This window comes from Cervus elaphus, chromosome 29 (assembly GCF_910594005.1).
Source record: "Cervus elaphus chromosome 29, mCerEla1.1, whole genome shotgun sequence".
NCBI lineage: Eukaryota > Metazoa > Chordata > Mammalia > Artiodactyla > Cervidae > Cervus > Cervus elaphus.
The window spans coordinates 10,625,892-10,647,691 of NC_057843.1; the positions used below are offsets into that span (position 1 = coordinate 10,625,892).

The window sequence follows — 21,800 nt, forward strand, 5'->3', positions numbered from 1 at the left end:
CCTCAATTCTTTCTTTTGCTGCAGCTTCCTGCCCCCTGGCCTCTTGAGTCCCTCCTCCACTACAGATTCAGAGTGAACTCTCTACAGCAGACAGGTTCCTGCCCCTCCCACTTAGGTTTTTACCCTTTACCCTTGCCAGGCCTTTCTTTCTTCAGTCTATTTCTCAGATCTTGCCACTTTACCCCTAATTTATTTGGCTGGACCAGGTCTTAGTTGCGGCATGTAAGTATTTTCAGTTGGCACATGCAAACTCTTAGTTGTGGCATGTGAGATCTAGTTCCCTGACCAGGGATCAAGCCCTAGTCCCCTGCATTGGGAGCACCAAGTCTTAGCTGCTGGAATACCAGGGAAGTCCCAGCCCCATGGTCTTCTTAATGCTTGTCCCCTCCACCTACAGCACCCTTCCTCCAATCCTAGCTAAAGCCAGTCACTCTTTAATTACTAATTTCTGACATTTCCAGAACTTTTCTGGCTCTACCAGACTAGATCGGGGCCCATGGCACCGGGAACAGAGATCTATCACCATGCCAAGCACATGCTTCACTATAACCGTCTGTGGGTTGATTTCCCCAACTAGATCAGCTCCTCAAAGTCAGGGGTTTAGATGACTCATCTCTGCATTTCCGGTCTTAGCACAGTGCCAGGTTGTTTACTGAACAAATAGATGACTATAAAAACAGGGTGGCATTTTTATTGTAAGAAAGTTGAAATAGTTCACATATGATTAACTCTTGAGTTAATCAGAATAACTGCTTCTGTAGTTTTATACTACATGACTATTATAGAATAATTAGTATTACTATGAAATGGGGCATTTTTTAAAAACTGGCACCATGAAGGATGGAAACCAAAGGGTACTTTCAAGGTACTTTTGAATTCCTCGAGTCTGCACAGTTCTGAGAGATGCTTTCCTTTTCCCAGCATCTGAGAAATATTCTGATCTCTACGTTCATAGTCATGATGACACGACCCCTGATAAGAAGTCATCCCAAAGCTATTTCTCATCAGTGTGTGAAAACAGTAAGAACACTCTGGCATTTAGCTCAGTTTAGTCGCTCAGTCGTGTCCGACTCTTTGCAACCCCATGAAGTGCAGCACACCAGGCCTCCCTGTCCATCACCAACTCCCTGAGTCCACCCAAACCCATGTCCATTGAGTTGGTGATGCCATCCAACCATCTCATCCTCCGTCATCCCCTTCTCTTCCTGCCCTCAATCTTTCCCAGCATCAGGGTCTTTTCAAATGAGTCAGCTCTTTGCATCAGGTAGCCAAAGTATAGGAGTTTCAGCTTCAACATCAGTCCTTCCAATGAATATTCAGGACTGATCTCCTTTAGGATGGACTGGTTGGATCTCCTTGCAGTCCAAGGGACTCTCAAGAGTCTTCTCCAACACCACAGTTCAAAAGCGTCAATTCTTTGGTGCTCAGCTTTTTTTATAGTCTAATTCTCACATCCAGACAAGGCTACTGGAAAAACCATAGCCTTGACTAGATGGACCTTTGTTGGCAAAGTAATGTCTCTGCTTTTTAATATTCTGTCTAATATTCTTGGTCATAACTTTCCTTCCAAGGAGTGTCTTTTAATTTCATGGCCGAAGACACCATCTGCAGTGATTTTGGAGCCCCAAAAAATAAAGTCTCCCACTGTTTCCCCATATATTTGCCATGATCTTAAGTTTTCTGAATGTTGAGCTTTAAGCCAACTTTTTCACTCTCCTCTTTCACTTTCATCAAGAGGCTCTTTAGTTCTTCTTCACTTTCTTCCATAAGAGTGGTATCATCTGCATATCTGAGGTTATTGACTCTGCAACCCCATGGACTATAGCCCTCCAGACTCCTTCTGTCCATCGGATTTCTCAGGCAATAATACTGGAGTGGGTTGCCACTTCCTTCTCCAGGGGATCTTTCCAATCCAGGGATCGAACCTGTCTCTCCTGCACTGTAGGGGGATGTTTTACCACCTGAGCGACCGTTAATCAGCTCCTTTTAAGCTTCAAATGGTGCACGCTAATTCTTACAGGTGTTGGCAATTATTAATTATTAATGACTTTTTATTTTATTGTTGAATTGTAAATATTTATTTATTTGGCTGCATCGAGTGAGTTCAGTAGCTGTGGTGCTCAGGTTTAGTCGCTCCAGGGCATGTAGGATCGTAGCTCCCCCAAGGATCAAACTTGCCTCCCCTACATTGCAAGGTAGATTCTTAACCACTGTACTACCAGGGAAGTTTCCTCAGGTTTTGATTTTTATCTCTAGGGTTTATTGCCACTAACTGAGGAACTCAGGTGAGAATCACTAACGTAGACTAGCTAAGACCATTTTTTTTCTTGCTTTTAACCTTTTTACTCACAAATACACAATGGTTTTAAGTAAATGCTAATGCTAGATATGGAAAATATTTTCCAAATGGAAAATATGATACATAATGAGAAATTCATAACTTTATATTTGATGGAGAACTGACACTTCTGGAAGAACGTACCCCCACATGGTGTTAAGGATCATTAAGAATTTCTACTTAAAGATTTAGAATCCTAACAACTCCTAGACTTACTTTCTTTCCTTCGGTGGACACAGGTGAGGTGCTAGCAGTTTGAAAGAGCTTTCTTAGTTTTGATTATCTCAAAATAAAAGGTCTGTCTAGTTTTAAAAAAAGGGGGGGGGGAATCTGTGTTCCTTCTACTTTTAGAAGGAAAGTTGATCTTTCCAAACTTCTCAGAGGCAGAAATGTTTTAGACCCAAGCTTACTTGATTTCCCATCTGCCTTTTATTATCAGCTACTTGGTTAATTACAGTCATCTGAAGAATATATCATTCAGATGGTTTTCCTAGTTACGATCTTTATTACTAACCAATAAATGAAACTGCTTGGATTTCACAAGTAAAATCAACCAGTTGATATTTACTGGGTGAGGGTTTTAAAGAAAAACAGACCTTTAAAACTATGATTTATTTTGCACTGAAGTTAGGGATCAGGGTACTAAAGTGCTTTTCTAAGCCTTTAGAAGTGGGGAAAGGAGGAGTCACTTTAGACTTGCAGGTTTCACATTGGAATTACTTCAGATCGGCCTTTTAACCAAGGGGAGCACTGGGGTAACAGAAAGTAGACCGAATGGGTTGAGCCATGCAGTGTGACCAAGAAACAGGCTGAGGACGACAGACCTCCAACAAGCTTAAACTGTCCCAGGTGCCCGCATATTCCAGCGCTTTCTATCTGCCAAACTTTACTTTTTTTGAAAAGCTGGGATCTCCAAACGAGGGTCAGCTGTACTGAGGAGCTCCGGGGTGCGGCGGCACGGACCGGTAGGAAGCAGTGTCCTGGGGAATAGAATTTGAGGGCACCCACTGGCTTAGACCCCAGGATTGCTATCTCCTGGTGGCTACAAGGTGGCGGAGGCGGGCACGAGACAGACGCCTCTAACTCCCTGAAACAGCGAGGACTCGGGATCCCTACTCACACCAAGTACATCTAATTTTTCAGGAGTTTTTACATAGGCACACATCTTAAGAAACCAGCCTACACCCATAAAAGTTCTCACGCATTCTAACCCCACCCGCTAGTTAGCATCCCTTCATAAGGCAGGAGAGATGAACCTAGAGCTTGAAATTACCCTGGTACGGGTACCCCAAATCAGGCCTCCCAAAGCCCAGCGGAGACTGGAGGGCACCGGGAGAATGGGACAGAAGCAAGAGTTTTAAACTCTTCGGAGCGAAACTAGTTGCTCCATCCGTAAATTTTAGCAACGTTACGGCTTCTCCGGTTGGCAACAGCTAAGATTTCACAGCCCACCCCCACCAAGAAAAAATAGGATGGCCCGGAAGAGCCCCCCACTACCTTGCTACAGCGCCAGCTGGACAGGTCTCCGAGGCCGGGAACATGCGACCGGAGACCGGAGGCTGCCCGCAGGAGAGGCGCAGCGGCGGGCGACCGAGGCCAGAGCTGAGGCTCTGGCCCCGCCCCTGTAGCGCCCCGCCCCCTGGACGCCCCGCCCCTCGGCCGTCTGCAAACCCAAGGGGCTCGGCCGCGGCAGCCGCAGCTCGGTCACCTCTGGACCACCTCCCGGTGCATTGTGGGAAGCCGGAGCCCGCCGCCGAGCCTGCGCTGACCCCTGGCGGGCGCGTCCGAGAACTACCCCAGGGCTGGCGGGGCCATGTGCGGGAACCGGCCGAGCGAGGGGAGGCGCCGGGCGCTCAGGGGAACCACAGGCAGCTAGTACTGGTTGCCTATTGCTGCACATCCCAAAGATGAAAATAAATGATGCTTTCGAAGTGCCTAGGGCCCCCTCCCGGGTAGTGATATAAGTGAAAAACTAAGCAACTGTCAGTCTCGGAAAAGCTTTTCAAGTTAGGAAAAGTCATTTTAAAATCATAAAACTAAAAAAATAAATAAATAAATAAAAATAAAATCATAAAACTAAATGCCATGAAGATTATTGGAAAAACCTGCACAGTTAGTTTTTAGTTCTGGTGAAACCATAGGTCTGCTCAATCTGTCTAGAGAATAACAGTAATACGGAACATAGACTATAAAAGTGTGTAATCCAGGACTTTTTCTTCTTGGTATACACCTCAAGGAAACAGTTGAAGTGGGGTAAAAATAAATTATACAAAAATATTCACAGTGACAAATTAGAAAGCAACAAACAGCTAAAAATACGTGAAAGGCATAAAAATAATACATGTGTGTGTTAGTTGCTCGGTTATTTAATAAAACAACCTCGGCCCAGGGATTGAACCCAGGTCTCCTGCATTGCAGGCAGATTCTTTGCCATCTGAGCTAATACCATCTTTTTAAGAATTAATATGTAGCTACTTAAATAAAAATATGAATATCATCACTAACTAGAAATATTTCTATCAAATGTTAAAAACACAGAACCCAAGAAAGCACATGGCCTGTGATTCTATGTGAAAATATATGTGTTAACAAGTGTAAAAATAACCTTGGGAACAATGTATGTCTTAATATGTCTTAAGGCTTCCCTGGTGGCTCAGTGGTAAGGAACCTGCCTGCCAGTGCAGGAGATGCAGGTTCGATCTCTGGGTGGGGAAGATCCCTTGGAGGAGGAAATGGCAACCCACTCTAGTATTCTTGCCTGAAAAATCCCATAGACAGGGGAGCCTGGCAGGCTATAGTCCATAGGGTCCCAACAAGTTGAAAGACTAAGCATGCATGCAAGGTTGTTTTATCTTTGCTAAATAACTTTTTAAACATTCCTAACTTGTGGGGGACTAGTTCTACTTTTGAATGGAACTGCAGTATTTTAGTTTCCCTTCACTTTACATGATACAGAAAAAATTCTGAGGTTTTAGTGAACCAAGACAGTTTTGCTTATCTCCAAACCCTGATGTGGCGCAAAACAAAAGTAAATTTATTAGGGGGTGTATTAGTTTACTAGAGCTAAAACTACCACTGACTGTATACTGTCTCACAGTTCTCAAGGCTGAACGTCTGAGATCAAGGTATTGGCAGGACTGATTTCTTCTGGGAGCGGTGAGGGGTTTGTCGTTCAGTCACCAAGTCATGTCCAACCCTTTGCGATCCCATGGATGGCAGCACGCCAGGCTTCCCTATCCTCTACTATCTCCTGGAGTTTGCTCAAACTTATGTCTATTGAGTTGGTGATGCTATCTAACCATCTCATTCTCTGCCACCCTCTTCTCCTTTTGCCTTCAATCTTTCCCAGCATCAGGGCTTTTTCCAATGAATTGGCTCTTCGCATAAGGTGGCCAAAGTATTGGACCTTCAGCATCAGTCCGTCCAATGAATATTCAGGGTTGATGTCCTTTAGGATTGACCAGTTTGATCTCCTTGCTGTCCAAGGGATTCTCAAGAACTTCTCAGCACCACAATTCAGAAGCATCAATTCTTCTGCACTCAGTCTTTTTTATTTAGTAATCCTGTATATAGTCTCGAACATATCAAAACCCTGTCAACTTGAACACAGTAAAACCAAACTGATTACAGCATTCTTCTTTCTGTCCTCTAACACCTTTCAGGCTTTCCCAGTGGAACCAGAGATATTAATGGAAGAAGACAGCCTTTAGCTTCACAGATAGTAGATCAGATGTGTCTGACTTCCTGCAGGAAGGGCTTGGAAAAGGTGTGTCCATGTGCCCAGGGAGGAAGGCGCCATCTCTTGCATTTGTGCCTCAAGAACAAGGTCAGAGAGGCTGTGGGTGGAGAACTGTAAGCAGGATCTCATCACTGGAAAACACACACAAACACCCTCCTGTGAGGAACTCAACTTTCGTTCAGGAGGCCGATAAGAGCCTCAGCTTGGGGATGTCAACTAAAAAAGATGCACAGCTTGAGATCTGTTAAGTTTTATTGGGGGAAAAATGAGGACTGTAGCCCAAGAGGCAGCATCTCAGATAGCTCTGAGAGACTGCTCCAAAGAAGTAGTGGGGGGAGGTCAATATATAAGGTTTTGGTGAAGGGGGAGTTCAATACCATTAAGCACTCATTTTACAAAAGGTTTTGTGCTAGTCATGAGGATCTGATGTCACCATGAAGGGATTAGTGCTTCTCTAGATGTGAGGAGATGCAAGGATTGAGATCATAAAATCTGTTCCTAAAATCATCCATCACTTAATGACAAATAGGTGGGGAAAGAATGGAAACAGTAACAGACTTTATTTTCCTGGGCTTCAAAATCACTGCAGATGGTGAGTATAGCCATGAAATTAAAAGACACTTGCTCCTTGGAAGAAAAGCTATGACCACCCTAGACAGACTATTAAAAAGCAGAGATATTACTTTGCCAACAAGGTCCGTCTAGTCAAAACAATGGTTTTCCATTAGTCATGTATAGATTTGAGAGTTGTACCATAAAGAAAGCTTGAGTGCCGAAGAATTGATGCTTTTGAACTGTGGTGTTGGAGGAGACTCTTGGAGAGTCCCTTGGACTTCACGGAGATCAAACCAATCAGTCCTAAAGGAAATCAGTCCTGAATATTCATTGGAAGGACTGATCCAGTCTTCCTGAGCTGAGCCAGCCTCTCCCAATTCATCTCACTACAAGGTTTCGACAAGAAGCTTAAAGTCATTACTGAGTCCTGCCTTCTGCTTTTGGAGATGATGGGGACCCAGTAGATCTCTGAGAGAACAAAGCCCTAACGCCTCCAGTTCCATCTATTTGTTTGTTTGTTCTTCTAAAGGAACCAGAAGCCCAATTAGAGGTATACTGATAAAAACAACTGACTCTCCAGAAAAAAAAAAGCTCTAATTCATGGTGTTTGCAGATTTCTGTGGTGTGAATAAAACTGAGCAGAACCCTGTGGGGCTCCTGGGCACAGAAACCTTTCTGTGTCCTCCTTTCTTGTTTGTAGGAAATGGGCTTCAGCCTCCGTGAGAGTGAAAGTGAAAGTCACTCAGTCCTGTCTGACTCTTTGCCACCCCATGGACTATGCAGTCCATGGAATTCTCCAGGCCAGAATGCTGGAGTGGGTAGCCTTTCCCTTCTCCAGGGGATCTTCCCAACCCAGGGATTGAACCCAGATCTCCCACATTGCAGGCGGATTCTTTACCAGCTGAGCCACAAGGGAAGCCCAAGAACTGGGGTGGGTAGCCTATCCCTTCTCCACCAGATCTTCCCGACCCAGGAATCGAACCAGGGTCTCCTGCATTCCAGGTGGATTCTTTACCAACTGAACTATCAGGGAAGCCCTAGCCTCCATGACCCTCCCTGAATCCCAAAGGGCAGGTTCAAATAGCTGCTAATCACGGTAGGGAGAGACTGCAGAGACAAGGGAGGAGCAGCCAAGAAGCAATAGCCGGCCTTGGTATGGAATCCCAGTTCCACCTCAAGGGATACACTTAGCAACATCTTTGAGCTCTTCTGCAGAACTGGAGCCCTGAACAAATAGGAGATGTTAACTACTTGAAGCATTCTCCAAGCCAGAGAGAAGGTCACAGTTTCATAACCTCGGGAATCAAAAAGCTCATCAGGGGATCCTCTGAGGCCAGATCAAAGGAACTTGGAACCTGCACAAACCCGGATCCTTCTCAACAACCCCACCCTTGTACCATTGCTGTAAAACTCCTCACCAAAGCCTCCTGGGTAGGGACATACAAATTTTCAGGTCTTGAGCCTGCTGTGTCCCCCTTTGCCAGGTGAAGCAATAAAGCTATAATTTTCTACTTCACTTAAAACTCTGTCTCTGAGATTCTATTCGGCACCAGTGCAGAGTGGCTGAGTTTGGCATCATAAATACTTCTACATGGCTGATTTCAAGCTACCAACAGGAGGTCACTGAATGCAGAGTCGAAGCACCAGCACGCCCAGCACCAAGCCCAGGTAACTGTTTTCAGGGTCTCAAAGCCGAGAGCTGCCAGGGAGCCATTTCTGGGAGCAGACAGAAGGGCAGCCCTTGCGGGTTTAGAGCAGAGCCTCCAACGGGGCAGCAATGCTAGTGGGGAGCAGTGGGGCAGCCCCATGAGAATCCAGGCCCCCACACAGCCTCCAGGGCAGTGGGGGGCGGGGAGTGGGCAAGGAGACCAAACCCAGCAGGAGAAAGGGCATTCTTTCCGAGCTGAGACAGGCTCACTCAGTCTGGATAAGAGAAATGGGACAGGCACAAGTGAAACAATCAGAATGTTCTCAGGTTGAAGGAAAACACCCCTCTTTCATTTCCCTTCTTAGGGTGTTTACCCTGAGATGACCTTGGCAGGAAGAAGGACATTTAGGTGAGAGTCTCCAGGGCTCACCCAGCTGTCATGTCACTGGACTTACATTCCACAAGGTCGTTCTCCCACTTGAGGGCTTGGTATGAGGCTGAGCCCAGTGCAAGACACACGTGGGCTCCTGTTATAGCCGATAAAGCTTGTGTGAGGGTGGGCAGAGTACATCATGAGAAACTCTGGGTTGGATGAAGCACAAGCTGGAATCAGGATTGCTGGGAGAAATATCAATAACTTCAGATATGCAGATGACACCACCCTTATGGCAGAAAGTGAAGAAGAACTAAAGAGCCTTTTAATGAAAGTGAAAGAGGAGAGTGAAAAAGTTGGGTTAAAGCTCAACATTCAGAAAACTAAGATCATGGTATCCGGTCCCATCATTTCATGGGAAATAGATGGAGAAACAGTGGAAACAATGGCAGACTTTATTTTTGGGGGCTCCAAAATCACTGTGGATGATGACTGCAGCCATGAAATTAAAAGACGCTTACTCCTTGGAAGGAAAGTTATGACCAAGAATATTAGACAGAATATTAAAATGCAGAGACATTACTTTGCCAACAAAGGTCTGTCTAGTCAAGGCTATGGTTTTTCCAGTGGTCATGTATGGATGTGAGAATTGGACCATAAAGAAAGCTGAGCACCGAAGAATTGATGTTTTTGAACTGTGGTGCTGGAGAAGACTCTTGAGTCCCTTGGACTGCAAGGAGATCCAACCAGTCCATCCTAAAGGAGATCAGTCCTGGGTGTTCATTGGAAGGACTGATGCTGAAGCTGAAACTCCAATACTTTGGCCACCTCATGCGAAGAGCTGACTCATTTGAAAAGACCCTGATGCTGGGAAAGATTGAAAGGGACGACAGAGGATGAGATGGTTGGATGGCATCACTGACTCAATGGACATGGGTTTGGGTGGACTCCGGGAGTTGGCGATGGACAGGGAGGCCTGGCGTGCTGCGGTCCATGGGGTCCCAAAGAGTCGGACACGACTGAGCTGAACTGAAGGCGGGTAAGACAACCAGGAGGCACTGCTGGCTCTCCTGGCACTCCAGCTGGTTCTCAGGGGCTCTGTACCTGTTTCCAGTGCAGACTAGGGGGGCACCTGCCCCACAGCCTGGCCCAGAAGCTGGCTCTGCTCTCAGCGTTGTCCTTCTGTTAGTTCAGTCCCTCGCCCAGCCACGTCGGGGCTCCCTGGCGGCACGCAGGCTCTTCACTGCATCACACGGGGTCTTGTGTTGGGGCACACGGACTCCCCAGTCATGTCACGCAGGGTCCAGAGCACTTGGGCTTCAGTAGTTGCGGCGCACAGGCTCAACCGCTTCTCGGCAGGTGGGATCTGAGTTCCCCGACCAGGGGTCGCACCCGTGCCTCCTGCATCGCAGGCAGATTCTCAGCCACTGGGCCGCCAGGGAAGTCCCCTCAGCGGTGTTCTTGTGCAGTAATCCCCCACCCCTGCTGGGGTGATTTTTCCCACGAGCAAAGCTGATACATGTATGTTCCTTTCTGCTTAAAAACCCTTCCCTGGGTCGGGTTGACTCTCTTTTGCACAAGACACAGGCTTTTCCTGATCTGGCATCTACTCATCAGCTGTATCTGCCTCCCCACTCCTGGTAACTTCACTTTATCTAAGTTGCCTTTCCCAAAGAAGCCATGTTTGCTTGATTTTAGGTCTTAATAGTTGTTTTTCCTGAATTTTTACTCTTTTCCTAGCTCTATGTGTCTCTTCCCATGCCAGGAATCTTGAGTCACATTGATAGGTTTATTATTAAGCCCCCAGGTTTGGGGTTTGTTCTTTTCACTACCTTTTATTGTGGCAAAATACATGTAATATAAAATGTGCCATTTGAGCCATTTTTAAGTGTAGAATTTGGTGGCATTAGTGACAGTCACAAATTATACAACCATCACCACTACTTCCATAATTTTTCATCACCTTAAACAGAAACTCTGAGCCTATTAAGCAATAACTCCCCACTCTCTACTTCACCCAATCTCCACTAACATCTAATGTCTAATTTACTCTGTCTCCAGGAGTTTGCCTATTCTAAGTATTTTCTACAAACGCAATTATACAATAATTGTCCTTTTGTATCTGGCATCTTCCACTTAGCTTATTTTCAAGGTTCATCCATGTTGTGGCATGTGTCAGAAATCTGTTCTTTTTGTGGCTGAATAATATTCCACTGTATGAATATACCACATTTTGTTTATCCATTCATATGTTAATACACATCTGGGTTGTTTCCACCTTTGGGTTATTGTGAATAATTCTGCTCTGAACGTTGGTTAACACATCACATGTTTTTGCCTTCACAGAGTCAGATCTTATTACTGAGGTAGAACTGGCTAAGTGCCATCTGTCTTACAGAATCATCTACAAGGGAAAATGATGGAACAGGCGTTCAAGCTCAAACCTCTAGCCTGTGTCCAGGGATGCTTCCGCTGTGCCCACTGGATTGCAGACTTTCTCAGATGGACTATCACGTGGAAGGGGGAGCACTGAAGGTAGCAGAGCCTGAAGAGGTTACTTAGGAGGCTCCAGTAACCCTGCAGTTAGAGGTAGGGCTCCACCCAAGGGAGATAAAAATGGGTCCACATTTGATGCCCATAGATGTCCACACGCAGTCATTCTCAGAAAGTAAAATGGTGTGGAGACCGCTGTGGGTATGTGGATATTAACTGGTTGGGAGGAGAGTGGAAAAGAATGGAAGATAAGGTAAAGAAAAAAAAAAAAAAAAAAGACTTTTTTTAAGGGACTTCCCTGACAATCCAGTAATTAAGAGTCTGTGCCAATGCAGCGGGCATGAGTTCAATCCCTGGTGGGGGAACTAAGATTCTGCATGCCGCTCGGTACAGTCAAAAGGTAAAAAATAAATAAATAAATAAAAACTACGAATGGGATATAAATGGAAAGAAGGGAGATTAGAGTAAGTGGTCATTTGAATACTCAGCAGAGCTTTAGTTCAAGCTACCAAATCACTGCCATATAATAAATGTGGTCCAATAAAGACAGAGTGGAATAGATGCCAATATGCAATCTTATTTCACATGCTTTTACATGACCTGAATACAAACAAGGATATACAATGGGTCATGTGTTGAACGCCATGATCTAGCCTAAGTTTGGTCAAACCCAGCCCATTGCTATTAACCTGCTTCCTAAGAAATAATCACTGAGAGCCTCTTTGATTTTCTCCCCCTGACCCAAAGCCTTGAGGCCTCATACTGAATTTTGTCAGCATTTATGAGAAGCTGCAAGGCAATGGCACCCCACTCCAGTAGTCTTGCCTGGAAAATCCCATGGACAGAGGAGCCTGGTAGGCTGCAGTCCATGGGGTCTCGAAGAGTCAGACACAACTGAGTGACTTCACTTTCACTTTTCACTTTCATGCATTGGAGAAGGACATGGTAACCCACTCCAGTGTTCTTGCCTGGAGAATCCCAGCGACGGGGGAGCCTGGTGGACTGCCGTCTATGGGGTCGCACAGAGTCGGACACGACTGAAGTGATTTAGCAGCAGCAGCAAGACACTCCAATTTGTACACTCAGAAATCCCTTTATGACCCTAATCCTGGGCCACTGCCAGGCAAAATTAGGAAGCAAACAGCCAGGTGTCTTTCCCTTCCAGGCCCCAGGTGCTAACAACAGATATGAATCATCAAGGACAGGATTTTAGGCATGAGTAGGGAAGAAATTTCTTGAGTGTGGGAACCCTGTGGGCGTTCCTCAAATCACACCCTCAAGACACACCACATACTCAGCTTGGCTGAAGGGCTAGTCCTGCCTGGACAGATCCTCTCAAGACTGAGACACTCTGACAGGAAGTGGGCTTTGAAAGAACACCCCACCTCCTGGAGTTGAGCATAATTGGGAACACTAGGCTACCTTGATGCAGTCCAAGTAAAAAGGGTTTGAGATGATATGGCTTAAGGAAGGAAGCAAAAAAGGAACCTTGGGGAATAAGCCTATACGTTAATTTTGTTTTCCCTTCAATTTCATATACCTAGAGAGCAAAACCACAGCAAGTTCTAAGGCAGACTGTATGGAGCCACTAGGAGGTCACTAGGTTGCTCCTGGGAGCCCTCGTGTGTTCCTAGCTCCTGCTCCATATCCAGGTCCACACTCAGTACACATCAGTACACAGCTACTGAAGAATTCACCTAGACAGGGACGCTCCTACACATTCACGCCCTATCAGCCTTAAGCAAAAGTCTTAAGGAGCACAAGATGTGCCTTTTACTTCTGACTACCCCTCCTTTCTCTCTGCAGGGCTTCTATCTCCCTTTCTCAGCTACTGACTCATCATCTCTTACAGCTTCTCCATTTCCTTCCACATAAAACTGCCCTTATCTGTTTACTGACAGGAGCTTATGCACTGATTTATACTAAGGTGTGAATGACTGAAAATGGCTTACTATCCTGCTTTTTGCAAGAGTGGTTACATTCTTCAAAGTAATAATTTCACTCGTGATAGATTTGATACAATAGTTTTTTAAATTCAAGAAATGGAGAAAGATACACCACATTAATACTAATCAAGAGAAAACTATACATTCTTTTTAAGATTATTTTTCCATTATACATTGAGTATAATTCCCCGTGCTATGCAGTAGATCCTTGTTACCTATTTTAAGTACAGTAGTTAATGTTAATCTCAAACTCCTAAATTATCCCTCCCTCCCTTTCCCCTTTGGTACCATAAATTTGTTTTCTAAGTCCATGAGTTTATTTCTGTTTTGTTCTCTTGTATCATTTTTTTTAGATTCCACATATAAGCAGCATCATACAATATTTGTCTTTGTCTGACTTACTTCACTTAGTATGATAATCTTTTGCTGCAAATGGCATTATTTCATTCTTTTTATGACTGAGTAGACTTCCATTATGTATATATATACCACATCTTCTTTACCCATTCATCTGTTGAAGGACACAGGTTGCTTCCTTGTCATACCTTAACAAATAAAAAAAAAAAGAGAGAAACCAAAGTATGCTCTCAAACCGCAGTGGAAATAAACTAGAAATCAATAACAAAAAGATTGCTGAAAAATTCTAAAATATTTGGAGACTAAACAATGTACTTTTAAATACCACATGGGTCAAGGAAGTCTCAAGAGAAGATTTTAAAAATTTAAACTAATTGAAAACACAACTTATCAAAATCTATTATATACAGAGAAAGCAGTGCATAAAGGGAAATTTATAGCATTTAATACATTTACTACAAAAGAAGAAAGATCTAAAGCCAGTAGTCTAAGCTTATACTGTGCATGGCTGTGTGCTCGGTAACCTCAGTCATGTCCAACTCTTTACGGCCCCAGGGACTGTGGCCCACCAGGCTTCTCTGTCCATGGGATTCTCCAGGCAAGAATACTGGAGTGGGTTGCCATGCCCTCCTCCAAGGGATCTTCGCAACCCAGGGATCAAACCCATATCTCTTAAGTTTCCTGCATTGAGAGGCAGATTGCAGTTAGAATAGAAATAAATGAAATTGAAAGCAGGATAGCAACAGAGAAAATCAGCAAACCCAAAAGCCGATTCTTTGAAAAGATCGATAAAATGGATACACCCCTGGCCAAGCTAATAAAGAGAAAAAGAGAGAAATTACCAATATCAGAAATGAAAGCAGGGCTATCACAACACCTCCCATGGATGTTGTGAGTAATAAAGGAATATAATGATCAAACCTATACCTACAAATTTGATAACTTAGATGAAATGGGTCAATTCCTTGAAGATACAAGTCTTTTTTCTCCGAAACTCTTTTTCTACCAAGAGAATATATAATCTGTACAGGCTTTTCTCTATTAAAGAAAGTAAGTGGATCAATAATTAATAACCTTCTTAAACTGAAAGCATTAGGCCCAGATGGTTTCACTGATGACTTTTTTTTTTTTTTTAAATTTTTTTATTAGTTGGAGGCTAATTACTTCACAACATTTCAGTGGGTTTTGTCATACATTGATATGAATCAGCCATAGATTTACACTTATTCCCCATCCCGATCCCCCCTCCCCACTGATGACTTTTAACAAACATTTAAGGGAGAAATTGTATCGATTCCCTTAGCATCTTTCCCAGAAAAGAGAGGCACTGGAACACTTCCTAACTGATTCCATGAGGACAGCACTATCTCAGTACCAAAACCAGACAAAGACTTCACAAGAAAAGAAAACAAAACTAGTATCTCCCATGAACCCAGAAGCAAAAACCTTTAAAGAATTATTAGTAAGTTGAAGCCAACACTATATGAAAAGAATTTTATACCATTCTTTTATAATGGTATAAATAACACCAAGTGGAATTTATCCTGGGTATACAAGGCTTGTTCAAAACTCTAGCCTTGCATACCCTCCAAAATCAATGAATGGAAGGAACCCAGCATATCAATCTAGAGAAGAAAAATCATATGAACATACTAAGATACAGCAAAGGTACTTTACAAAATCCAACCCCCATTCATGGTATATTTTATACAAAATTAATAATAACAATTCTTCATGAATAGATAATTGTCAAGAACACTAAGAATATTCCCCTTGCTAAAGTTTTAAAACATGTTATAAATGGACAATCACCCAAAGGGATGAGATTAAAACATCATGAGAATTTCTGCAGTGAAGATAGATTTTGACCAAAACATCATGCTGCCAGCCAGGCGCTGCCTTTCCTTTCAACCATCAGAATGCCCTTCAGGATCCAGACAGGCAAACATCAATTAGGAAAGAACCCTTTGCCCTTTGCTGTTGGCAAAGGAGGTGGTGATCCCAGAATGCCAAGCCTCTGCTCTCACCAGGATGACAGGGTCTGGGGTGACAGTCAGGAGACTGCAGCTCAAAGTGAACAGAATCGATTCCGTATTTAACCCCGTGTCTCCTTTGACATTTCTCTGGCAAAATTGGTCTTCAAAGCACAAGGATTTAGAAAATGAGAAGCATTTTCCAAAGACAAAGAAAGAGAAGAAGAAACCAAGAGCTATAAACAAGGGGAACAAAGAAGCTATGTCAGTATCCTTTCTGTGTCTAAGTGGCCTTTCACTCCTGGGTGTCAGGGTAACAAATCCACTCCACAAGCAAGGTCAATTATCCCCTCTTGTAGTGAAAGGGTGAAAGTCACACTCTGGCTAAAGCATGTCACTCACAGTATGATTCAAAACCCTTGCTTAGAAAAGTGGAAAGTTAAGCATTCAAATGCATTTACAATCCAGAATATCAGAGTTAGATGAACCCATAAAAATAAAAAATGTCATGTTCCATTTAATAAATGAAGACACTCTGGGCCAGAGAAGGTAATAATCTGGCCCTTGGGTACATTACAAGGTGGAGCAATACAGGACAATAGCTGCCAATAGATCAGGGCGTGATTCCCACACACCAAGAAGTCATTGCAGCCGTCGGAGCCCTTGTTTCTTCATCTGTAAAACAGGCATAATAGGAATCACTTCACAGGATTGCTGTTAAAATTAAGACTGAAACCTGAAGAGCACTGGCGCAGTTTTGCCACATAAGAATCCTCAATAAGCATTTTCCTTCTTTCTTTTGGATCTCAGGGTCAGAGCTAGAGCTCAGTCGGTGCTGGGCTCTGGAGTCGCAGTTCATTCCTGTTTCCTCTGGTCCCAGTGACAGCAAGAGGCAGAGTATTTGCAGGTATCAGGTGCAGGCTGGGGATGAAGAGACCCCTAGATGTGTTAGCATGTCTCTGTAGCTCTGCTCGCCAGCAAATGAGATATAGAATGGGGCTTAGTTTCTGCCTCTACCCTGGTAAGCTGTACATGAAAACCTAGATCTACCTGCAGCTCAGTTTTTCCATCAGAGAAACAGGGTGTGGGTCTGTTAGTTGCTCAGTCATGTCTGACTCTTTGTGACCTCATGGACTGTAGCCCATCAGGCTTCTCTGTCCATGGAGTTTTTCAGGCAAGAATACTAGAGTGAGTTGCCATTCCCTTCTCCAGGGGATCTTCCCTACCCAGGGGTTGAACCTGGGTCTCCCACCTTGCAGGCAGATTCTTTACCATCTGAGCCCCCAGTAACGGTCATTAAAAATGATATTATCTTTTGATATTGATATTTTGGAAGCCTCCCCAACTGCTCCATTCAATGAGCTTTCCTTAACCTGTATTTACATATTTATGCTGTAAGATCCAGAAGAGTGAGAGAGAGAGAGAATGTGTGTGTGTGTGTGTATATAACTTGGGATAGTGGAGGGTGATGGGAATAGATGGGAACATGGTCCTATTCTCATATTTCCAACATGGAAAAATGATCAGGGTCAATAAAGACTTTGGTCAGCCTAGGTTGTCATACATACAAAGAAAAAGAGCCAGTAGATCAAGAAAAGAAGGCTGCATGGTCTTAGGAGAAGAGAATGTGGGCAGAGGAAGACAAAAAGGAAGGAAAGAATTAGTTCTCAATCGTATCCAGCTCTTTGCGACCCTATGGACTGTAGCCAGCCAGGCTCTTCTGTCCATGGAATTCCCCAGGTAAGAATACTGGAGTGGGTTGCCATTTCCTCCTGCAGGGAATCTTCCAGACCCAGGGACTGAACCCAGGTGTCCTGCATTGCAGGCAGTTTTTACCATCTGAGTCACCAGGGAAGCAGAGGAAGACAAACACAATAGCAATTTAAAAAACAGCACTAGGGGATTCTTCCTACAGCCCTGACCTCTGCCCAGAACTCTAGATGAAGACTTGAATGGTTTCACAGGCATCTCAAATGAACTTGCCCAGAAGAGAGCTCTTGACTCTACCTCTCCACATCCAGACCAGCTCCTCTTTCAAGGACCCCGTCTCAGAAAAGGGCAACACAATCCACTTGGTTACTTAAGCCAAAAATCTAGGGATGTTCTGGGTCTCTTTCTTTCATCTTCCTCAGGGCCTTCGATGCTACATTTACAGTGCACCCTAATCCATTCTCTTCTCCACATCTCTACTTCTACAACTCCACCACCATCAAGTCTGGGCCACCATGAATTTCTGTTTTACCATTGTGGTGTCCACCCTGATCCCAGACTTGTTCCCTCTTCACAAACCCACCAGTGACCTTTTAAAAATATGTGTGTGCATGTGTTAGTCACTCAGTCGTGTCCAACTCTTTCACAACCCTATGGACTGTAGCCCGTCAGGCTCTGTCCATGGGATTTCCCAGGCAAGAATTCTGGAGTGGGCTGCATGCCCTCCTCCAGGGGATCTTCCCAACCCAGGGATCAAATTTGCATTGCAGGCAAATTCTTTACCATCTGAGCCAATACAGACCAGATCAAATCATCCCTAAGCTTAAAGCTTTCTGATGATTTCCCACTGCATTTGGAAAAAAATTCCAAATTCCTTCTTTTGAGTCAGAAAAGCCTCAATGATCCCCCCTACCCTCCACTGTCTTTCCAACTCATCCCACACCTCTCTGTTCATTCACTGGGCTCAGGACAAGTTAGCCTTGTCTCTGTTCCTCAGATGTTCCAACGTTAGTCCTGGGCTGTGGACTTTGCACCAGCTGTGACTCTGCCTGCAATGTGTCCCCTCATATCTTGGCAGTATGGGGGCCTCTGGTACTCCGAGTGATGTCACCAGCTCAGACGACCCACGCCAGAAGCCCACCCATTCACTCGCTATTACGGTGACTTATTGTAATTCTCTGTGTAGCTCATGTTACTTGTTGATAGATTTCTTGTTTATTTCTTTGGTCCTGTCCTGCTCTGTGAGAAGAGAATCTCTGTGAGACAGCAGGGATCTTTCAATCCACCCTGTTTCCTGTTCTGGCATGTGGAAATCATGCAACAAATACTTATTGTTTGAATCGAAAAAGGAATGAACTCCAGACCACCAAAAGTGAACTAAAGAGCCTTATCTTGGAGCAGCATTTATTTCAACTGAATCCCAAGACTGTTCCCACAAAAATCTGCTGATGTTCAGAAGCGTACCAACCAGGTCAAAGGGAATGAGGAGACACTGGGCAAGCCCAGCACAAAACTGTGAATCCTTTTCTAAAGGATCCCAATTGTCTGGACCTCCAAAGGCCTCAAGATCCCCTGGAGAAGGAAATGGCAACCCACTCCAGTATTCTTGCCTAAAGAATCCCATGAAAAAAGGAGCCTGGTGGGCTACAGTCCAAGGGGTCTCAAAGAGTCGGACACGACTGAGCGACTGAGCGACTAAACAGTAGCAATGACTCATGAATCACCACAAATTCCAGAGCAGAAAACAAGGCGTGCTCTCCTCCTCTCCCCCACGTTCTAATTTAGCTGCGTCTTCTTGGGCTCCTGCCAGGATGGCAGACGATGGGTGCTGTTAGCATATGATATGGGGAGACGTGCAAAGCAAGCAGACAGCCTGGCAGATGGAAGCACACTCACCTTGCAAGGGGAACAGATTTGGACCTTCCTGCTGCAGTTTCCTCTGCTGTGGGTATAGAAGATGAGCACATGCTCTGAGGAAGATGGTGGAGTTAGCAGTTTCTCTAGGACTCTTTTCTCTGGATTTCCCCCTCACCTTCCACCTCATAGGCAAGGAAAACTTAAGGTGCTAACACCCAGGCTTTAATTTCTACCCACTTAAGTCATTCTGGGCACGTAATACGTGCCTCTTTTCTTTCCCTTTTCTCTTCATCACTTTTTCATCCTCTTTTTCCTCAGGTCAAACTGTGCCCTCCTCCCACTATGTCTTCCTTATCTTCCTATTTCTTTTTCTACCCCATCCCTCTCTCTTCCCAATCTTCCCACTTATGTCTTTCCTCTTATCATGTGGGGAAAAAGATCCAACTATTTTCAACAACGTTCTGGATTATTTCATTTTTAAAAGGAATTTGGAAAAAGGCTAGATTTTGTTTTATGAAACACCTTTCCCATTTAGACACACGTTTACGTGATCACCCGGAAATTGGCTTTTTAACTAGCTGTCACTCTAAAAGTTAAAAAGCAAGGCCTGTTGTAATTCTAGTATGGTGGGCTTGCTATTTTCCCCCTGGTAAAACAATTCCAGCAACGTTGTTATTAAGAACTGAAAAGATTTACCCAAAGTGAACGTCACATAAAATTGCCAGACGACCTCCATGGATAGACACAACAAAGTGCCTAGCGGTGGAAAAGCAGTTACAGGAGGCTTCCTTCATTGCTACCTTATGAGCCTCAGAGAGAAGAGCGGGAGCGGGTGAGCGTGGAGGGAGGAGGGCGAGGAGAAAGGGAAAGACTGGAGAAATGAAAGAGATGCGGGTGGAGACCAGGCTGGCGCTAGAGCAGCGCGCGGGGTGCGGACCGGGCGGGGTGTAGGGAGGAGCGAAGGGCGCCCTCTGGTGGCAGCCGCTCCGCCTTTCCTGAGCGGTCCCAAACCGGCTCTCTCCACCTCAGCAAACCAGAGTCATGAGTTAATCCCTGTCTTCTCCACGTTCCAGAAGGATGGCTAGAAGCCAGGCGTTACAGCTCCACTTCACCCTCAGAAGCCCCTCGGCTATTTCTTACAGCTTTTTACTCTATTCTCCTTAAGAGAAAGTGCTGAGCGGGGGCGGGGTGGGGGGAGTGGAATTAACAACGTTCTCCACGTTACTACATTCCAGCAAGACTGGAGAGTCCTTAGAGAGTGATGTCTGGGCAACTACAGCTGACCCCACCTTTGATTCAGCTTTGCAGGGAGTTACTGTGGGATACTTGAGAAAATTCATCATAGGAACATGAAAAAATCATGCCGTTTAACCTGATTCTCAGTTCTCGATTCTTGAAAACTAGGGCTAATACTACCTACCACCCAGAGCTGTTTTGAAGGTTAAATGAGAGGCAGCGAGGGGCATACAGTAGGTGCTCAGTAATTGTTGGTTCCCACTCCCATCTCACATCACCTTATCCCATGTCCCTTAAAAAAGATGAGATGGTAAGTTCATTTCTTCCCACTGCTTGGCCTGCAATCAATATAAACTGCCCGTACATGGTTCCCTCTGGCATCTCTGTATCTGCGTATTTTACTAGGTTTCTGAGAGTTCGGTGCAGCTGCTTTGACTTGGGAGCGTTTTGACAACAGCCTCTAACACCATGGTTGTTTCTCACCTTCAGAACCATATCCTCCCTTGGTCCCTGAGGCTCCCATGGATGCTGTCCTTCTCCCATCCCGGGATGGATGTCAGTTTTGCACATTACATAGGAACAAGATGAATGCCCGGGAAACAACAACAATTTTACATTTGGACACTGTAGAATTCTGAGGAGGGAGGAACCTCCCTTTGCGCTTCTGTGTAGAGTGGTCTCATGGTTAGAGAAGGTGAATATCTGTGTTGGAACCTTCCACCTGAAGTGTATAATGCTGACCTTTGCCCCAGGCTTCTTCCCTTTCCTTGGGGTGTCATCTGGAGCTGGTCCAAGGAAGGTACTTTAAAATTAAGCTCCACAAATTCCACCTTATCTTCCAACTTAATTTTTAACTCCAAACAGATAAGCATGGCTCTTGGGTTTTTATTCTAGAGTTCTACCAAGAGATAAAGAGTTCCAAGAAAAAGGTACTTTGGGGGTTTGAAGCAGGGATAGTCATTAAGTCGTATGCGACTCTTTGCCACCCCATGGACTGTAGCCCACCAGGCTTCTCTGTCCATGGGATTTCCCAGGCAAGAATACTGGAGGGGGTTGCCATTTCCTTCTCCTGGGGTAATATGATAAATCAAGTTTCTAAAGTCTGAAAATGGAGACTCGTTCTTGCAAGAGATTTTCTATCAGTTGATTTTCTTTCTCTTCTTGAATGTTATACAGGCACAAAAGAACACTTTTGAGTAAGATTTACCATTTGAAAATTAATGCAGTGCCTAATTCTCTAAGTGTATCTCAAGATGTGTTTCAGATTTTTTTAATTACCATGATGGTAGCATTATGCCAGAAAAATACTGGAATATTAATATATCAAAATATCAAAACACCAGAAGGTGGGGTTGCAGTCTGTACTCTTTAAGGACAAAGATCCACTCTATCTAATGGTTGAGGAGTCTTGTATTGCTCCGATGACAAAGAATCAGACCCTTCCCTGTTCCCTCTGCCTCTTTCTCTCTGAAGCCCCCCGTTCGGATAGACCAGCAAGCTGCTGAAAGCAATCCTGTTCATGGCTTCAAATTCTGTTAAATAATTAGATTTCTTGCCTTTGTAGGTACCTTCCTC

The 21,800-nt window shown here is 44.5% G+C and overlaps 1 protein-coding gene and 1 long non-coding RNA gene across 2 annotated transcripts in view; both read right to left on the reverse strand.

Moving 5' to 3' along the window:
* Nucleotides 1-3,972, reverse strand: part of EXTL3 (exostosin like glycosyltransferase 3) — a 126,339-nt gene extending 122,367 nt beyond the window's left edge. The window contains exon 1 of the mRNA XM_043890802.1: nucleotides 3,836-3,972. The gene's annotated coding sequence lies outside the window, so the exon portion shown is untranslated. The remainder of the gene's footprint in view (nucleotides 1-3,835) is intronic.
* A 12,118-nt stretch (nucleotides 3,973-16,090) lies between these two features.
* On the reverse strand, nucleotides 16,091-19,834 carry LOC122685825. The gene is made up of 3 exons (XR_006338556.1): nucleotides 19,686-19,834; nucleotides 19,029-19,102; nucleotides 16,091-16,343 (listed from the first exon to the last, which is right to left on the reverse strand). It is a non-coding gene; the product is annotated as an uncharacterized LOC122685825 (long non-coding RNA).
* Nucleotides 19,835-21,800: the final 1,966 nt, after the last annotated feature.